Source organism: Poecile atricapillus, chromosome 3 (genome assembly GCF_030490865.1).
Source record: "Poecile atricapillus isolate bPoeAtr1 chromosome 3, bPoeAtr1.hap1, whole genome shotgun sequence".
Lineage (NCBI taxonomy): Eukaryota > Metazoa > Chordata > Aves > Passeriformes > Paridae > Poecile > Poecile atricapillus.
The window spans coordinates 66246263-66253463 of record NC_081251.1 but is presented as its reverse complement, the minus strand read 5'-3'; positions in this window follow the sequence as shown (position 1 = coordinate 66253463).

Here is a 7201-nt window from a genome sequence, read left to right as displayed (position 1 = left end):
CAGAGACCCATCCATCTGCTTGTTTTTTATTGATATTTGCCAGAAAAAGAGACCAAAAATGTGTTAGGGAATGCAAGGAGCAAGACAGATAGCATTCAGTATAGCTTGCTGATCACATGGTTGTCAAGAAAACATTATTAATCATCATTAGATGCAGTATGATGGTAAAAGTCCACACCTCTGCTGTTTTGACAGACTAAATTCTGTGGCACATGCAGCAGTAGGTATATAGGCTCCTTACAGCCTCAGGTAGAAAAAAAATCTGTACAGAGTTTCACTGCAAAGTTAAGTTAGAATTTAGAAACATAACATAAAAATATAATTATATGTTTAGTAACATAGGAAAGTTAGAATTTCATCAGGGCTAGATTTGTACAATGAATCAGGAAAATGTGATTCCTGCCTTGAGGATATTTCTGGTTCTTAGTTTTGTCTTAAACTGGGCTGACATTTATATATTTATCTAAATTATAAAATGAAGGAGCTGCAGGAAAACAGTAGTAGGAAAAAATGAAATGACCTCACAAAATTGTTTCAGTTTCATAGTATCATAATGTATTGAAGTGAGAATTTTACAAGATGTTAAAGAGAGTAGCAGAAGTAGATTGATAGATGCTTTTCATTTAACATTTGCCCTTTTTTTCCCCCTAATATATGTTTTCAAGTATGTAACAGCAGAGCTACCTTCGAGTTTATTGTGATTTAAATGGTGGCAATTCTGCTAGTAAAATGAAAGTTGGGTTGCATTAATATTCATAGCACAGGGGCAGGCTGCAGGACAAAACTAATCTGATTATGTGACTGGTTAGCAAATGAACAATCAACAACCTGGCATGAACCTAAGTTGGACTTTGTTCAGAAGTGTTAATGTTTGATTGTTATGTGTTGTGTAATCTTCTGAATATTGTGTTCTCTTTAGTATTTTAATTATATAGTTGTGTTCCACATGTGATTCTGGAGGCCTTTTGCAGCAAACAGGAAATAGTATGCTGAATAAAGAGATTTGAACCTTGGTTAAGGTAAAATATTAGTGCTATGAACTGTGACAGCTGTTTATGAGCATCAGCTGTCTGGAGTTTCACATCATTGTGTATTCGAAGAGGAAGGGATGACTGGACACTGTGTTGCCTAAGCAAGGTGGCTTTACTTGCAAGCAAGATTTTTATAAGGTACAGCATTGGGCACATGTTTTTTAATATACAGATGGGTAGGATATTCTTGAATTAACAATGCAGTAAGACTACTGAGTAGATGGGATTGCATACAACAAAAATTGCTTCCCTATTGTGTGATAAAACAGACTTTGTCCAAGCGACCTGCATCTTTGACGTCGGTTAAATGCAGTTGTAACTTGTAATCATGTTTTTCAGCTGATGCCATTTTGGATACACACAGAAGCCTTTATATTAAAGGTTAGAACCAAACCAAGAAAAGAAACGCACACCAAAAATAAACCTACCTCAACAACCTGAAAAATTCTCAGTGATACATTTTTTAATGTATAAACGGTGATGATTAATGGTTGTTAGGAGAGCCTGGGAAGCAAATAGAAAACTCACTTTCTATATTTTGTTCAAATGAAATCTGCTGCATGTAGATTAGCAAGTGCATCTTTTTAATGAAAACCAAAGCCAAAACAAAACACGTTTACATAAGCTGTATGATTGGCAGTATCACTTTCTACTGTCCTTTTGATCTTCAGGTGAAACTTTAGCGATCCCAGATTTGCTAATTTTACCATCCAGAGGGAAGAATCTCTTTGAGAAGAGACTGGACATTTAAGAGAGTGTGAAAAACACTAGAAGAGTGACAAAAATCTGAGAGAAACAGCCCTGCAGCCACAAAGGGTCAGGGGAAGGAGGTCCCTGATGTGGGAACAGATTCCATGTGGAAAAGACTATGGTAACCCAGGTCATTGCTGAAGCCATGGAGGACTACAGGGGAGCAGGTATCAGCTCTGCAGCCACTGAAGGACCCCTTGGCTGGGGTGCAGGTGGATCTACCTTGAGGGAAGCTGCGGTCTGTGGAAAGCCCCCACAGGAGCAGGTTTCTGGCAGGAGATTCCACCCATGGAAGGGAGTCTATGCAGGAGTAGGTTTTGTGGCTACTACATTTCTACTACATTAACTAGTCCCAGAATAACACACAGAAACCTGTATGAATTAGTTACCTTGTGTAAAGGCTTCGTAAAGAAGGTTGACCAGAACATCTGCAGATGAAATAAAATGTAAGAAATCATCAAAATAGGGGGAGAATATGGAATCATTCGTGTTTTTGACAGTTAAGGTAAATCATAACTGGTCTCTAATTTTGCTCTGACCACACATATGCTCTCAGCAAAAGTGGGTTTAAAAGCCACTATTCTAAAGACAGGGCACAGCCTGCCTTGGGAATATTCTATTTGAACTTTAAGCCACTCTTGGTTGACAGCAATTGAACAACTTACTGGTAACTATGGTACTGAGTGAGAGCAACACACAAAGTGAATGAGTATTACCTGGCAGCTGTGGTGACCTAGCAGAGTGTGGGGAAAGGTTAGCAAGTGGCCAACTGATGCATGCCATGCAACTTCAGATCCTGAGCATCATACCTGATGGTTGCATGAAGGTCATATGAGCGTGTTTTTCTTCCATGTTTCGACCAGATTAGAGTGACTACTTGCATCCATGGTGGTAAAGTTTTAGAGTTGTGCTCAGGCTGAAACTATCATGAGGCTCATTATCTGGGGACTCACCCATACTAAGGGTAAGCAGCCCCCAGGCACATTGTAATTGCAACTGTGCTTATGAACTTACCCATAATGCAACTTGTGTAAGGAAAAAAAAATCACTATTTATTGCTATATGGATCATGTAGATACATTTAAATGAAATGAGATGCTAGAGCTATTACTATAGTAATTCTTCGAAAACCATGTAGAGTTAATTTTATGCTTAGTTGGATCAATGTATCAAATGAATTGGTTTCTGTCTCCTTGAATTTATGCAGGTAGTAATGTTTGAACAAAGATTTGCTACAGCAAAGCAAATATTAATAAATACAGAATAATAAATGTAAAATAAAATGACTCATTCTCTTGTGGTAGGAACATAAACCTTAGCCGAACTTAGGAAAGACTACCAGTAACTACCAGATGGATTTATTATGTAAATAACAACTTTTCACACATTTTTGAGTGTTTTTGGTCTCAGTAGAACAATCTGAAGCTTGTTAGTAAATGTGTTATACATATTCATGGCATAGACGTTTGTACATGTTCACATTCTGTCATATGACAACACTATTACTAAATTTACATGAAGGGGTGTTTGTGGGAAAATGAGTGGATTCATTTGACTTCCATGCAGTTTTCAAGCTGTTCTAATCCAGGTCACATGGGCTGCAGTTCTAAACCTCCAAGTCTGAAATAAGCCCTTCTAGGTAATAATGTGCCATTCATCCATCACTCTACTCCACTGCCATGAAACAATTCAGTAGCTTTCCATTTTAGAGGTCTCTAGTCAATGACCTGACCCTAAAGAAAAAACTGCTATATTTGCAAGCATTTCTGAATGGCAGAGATCTGCAATTAAAAAAAAAAGTATGTAGTACCCAAATCAGTTGCTAAAGTTTAATAGTCCCCTTTACATTTTGAGCTGATTGTTTGTGAGGTTTAATGAAATCTACAGAGCTTTGCAAAAAACACATCTGAGGGAAGCAGTAGAAAAAGGATCAGTATCTCCTGGTGTCTGTGTATTTCAAACAGAGAAGAGCTTTTTAAGATTTCCTTTTTCCTTAATTTCTGTAATTTTTTTGGCATTGTTCAAAAAATAATATCCCACTGGCTGTTCCCACTGAGACTTTTAATCTGCAGTCATACTAGTGTAAATTAAGTATGTAAAATACCATTTTACATAGCTGTATAAGCAGCAATTTCATTTTCATTAAGTCTTAAGTTAAAACTTGCATCTATGTTAAATACTCATGGCTTAAAATAGATGGTCTGAAAGCACAGAACATTAAATACGTCTTTCCAGAGGTACATAAACTTTCAGGCAGTAATAAAGTCAAAGGAGGATATGGATTTATCTGTTATCTTTGTAAAGTCTTAACTTTTGACTTCTAAAAAAGAATGGTTTTGCTAGAGTCACTTTGAATCTTTCTACTAGCAAATGAAGACACTGACAGTCAGTGCTTTTTATTTTGTGCTTTTTAAATATGAAGAAAGAAAACCCTACCTTCTGAGGTTGTGTTTAACATGGTTATAGAACCTCATTTGAGTAAGATAGGTTTAACTTTCCCTACAAATGCATGGAGACCAGAGTGATACGAATACTGGTTTACCTCTCTCCTTAAAAATATTAAAAGGAAAAGCATTAGAAGGTAGGCATAATTGAGCTGTTACAACACAATACAAGGCACCTTGGCTCAGTTACTTTTGCAGGCAAATAATGATGGGCTCAGCTCTTGCAGTGTTAGATCTAAAAAAGTCTACGTGTCGTGCTTGTTTGGCATAGGATCTTTCTGGACTCAAACACTGATGTTGCTGTGCTGCAGATGGTTGTTTTAGGTCTGTGCCACCTCTCCTGCAGCACTTGGCTTTGAGCATGCTGTAGCATGGATTGTTCCACTGGTCACACATGGCAACAGGCTTGAGTTGGTTTTTTTTTTTGGTTTTTTTTTGGATTGACGCTGGTCACTTGCCAGACTGTTTACTTCCGACCCACAGGAAGATGGCTGATAGAGACAGACAAGTATCTGCAGTGACTAAATGGGCATGGATAGCAACATGCAAATACTAAATTGTCTTTTGTGTGCATAATCACTCTTTAGAAGTGGCGTTCAAGAAAACCCTGTCAATTAGCTTAGCTTATTATTTTATATTGATAGAATTTATGTAGTTTGAAAGCAATTTCTGTGCAGCTGAAAGCGAGGTAGTTCAGAAAGCAGAGGTAAACAAGTGCTCTGTTGTACTTGGAACCCACAGTCAGTACCTCACATAATGCACTTGTGCTCTGGTGAGGAGGAGCTGTGCAATAACACCAGTCAAATTCACCAAGCCAGAAGTGATACTCTCAAAATTTCTGATTATGAAAGCAAGAGATTGAATTATCACACCACAGTCTTTGCAAAAATGCTGAAGGATAGTTTATATGTCATTGAATGCAGTTCAGGATAGTGAACACTAACAATATCATTGATCATAAAGGTGAAAAAAGTTATTTTATTTGCATATTCATACTTGCAAAGTGAAAATGCAGAGCTTAATTGTTGCTTTCAGTTTAAATCACTTAAAATGTGGATGCTTCCAAAAGAAATCTAATAGTGGCACATCAAGTGCTTCACTGTGTTGCCCCTGTCAATCCGGACTGGCCATCATGCCAGTCTAACAGCTCTATTACCTTTGCCATTTCCTCCTTAGAAATATTTTAGCCACTGCTATAGCTGTATTTCATAATAAATTAAAACTACTCATAAATGTGTGCAGTATAAAAATTCTTCAAATAAGATTAAGTTCTTGAGAAGTTGTAACATGATATTCTACTACATGCTACAAAGGGTTGTTAGTTGGCTGACAGGAACTCAAAAGTGCTTGAAGTTTGCATGGAATTAGTTACAACAAATCCCTATATAAATACATTTTTTAAAACTCCCATTTCATTGTTTTATGGGCAGGAATCTAAAAAGTGAGAGATCAGATCAGGATTTATTCTACAAGTTCCACAGACAAGTAATTTGCTATCAAGCAAAAACTAATTCTGTTAATTTAAGAAAATAATTCCACTGACCTGGAATTTGAGGTCATGAGTGCAATACTTAAGAAATATGCAATTTTGGCCAAATCAATTCCTGTTATTAATATATGAATCTGTTACCTTTTCTATTTAGATTTATCTCAGAATGGGAAAGGCATTTGGTGACAATATTTTATACAGCACTAAGCCTTAATGATCTTAGCCTGAGAATTTGTGCTTATGGAAGAGTGCAGATTAGTTGATGTATAAAAGTAAACCAAAAAGGAATCTCTAAAAATTAGATCTCAGTGCTATTTTTCAGTAAAATTAAAACCACTTTAGAGGGTGCAGGTGTAAGACGTTTCAGACAGCTTGCATAATTATAGTTTCATGCAGTAAGGAATAAAAAGTAAACACTGAGAAAGAGAATGTAATTTGAAAATGCAAGTGTTCTTATAGCTGTTCAAGACAATGTGTGTGTAATTGAAGTGTAACTCTACACAGAGAATATTTGATGTTCTGTACTGTACTTCAGAGGCTGCTGTAATACTGTTTAACATGACTGATCTGGTTGTGGGTTAATCTTCAAAATCCATTATTCTTTCAAACAGGTGAAGAAAAACCAAGTGATCAGCTGCTGACTTAGGGGCCAGGTACAACTGAGCTGTGGTTTCTGTGGCATTACCTTGAGGGATGGCTGTGCTAATGGGGAGGCATCTGTGTGAGAACTTGAGCTTAAGTGGAAACAGGTTACTATGATACACAGCAACATACACACACCAAATTAAGTAGCAGGAGTCCCCTGTCTATGATCTAGTCTGCAAAGTATGTCATACACATCTCCTGGTTCTTGGCTGTGAGCTGTTTCCATGGCCTGTGGAAGGTTGCTAAGTTGCAGGATGTTTATACTCTCATTCTAGACTGCAATTCCTATTTCTTTGTATCTGGATGAAAGTAGTGTTTCTTAGCAATGATTATTTATGTGACAGGTAAGTGAATTTAGAGAAGCTTGTCAAGTCAGCCAATATAAAGTTTCTTTAAAATAAAGAGATGTGCAGTGGAAAATTTGGTTAATACATGAAACCAGGAAGATAAGCAGCAGCAATGTGTTGTATTGATGCAGTGATACAGCAACAGATTCATATATGGGAAGAAGATAAGAGAGTAGATGCTCTGTATGCTGTTACATACACTTGAGCATTAAATCTCTGTTTACATTGAGAAAAATCCTTCAGTTTGTGTTTGCTTAATTTTTAAAAAAACAGTAAAGGTTTCCCTTTACTGTTCCAATTCCAAAGCTGTTTCATCATTATACAATAAAATGGCTCTATTTCTAACTTACCTAAAATCTAGTTGAACTTTTCAGCAAGACTTCAATTTTTTTAGGCTGTTTATTAAATTCCTGTCACTTTTGGAGCTTATTAATTTTTAAATTAAATTAAATTAATGGAGTTTATTAAATTCCTGTCAGTTTTGGAAACTTACTG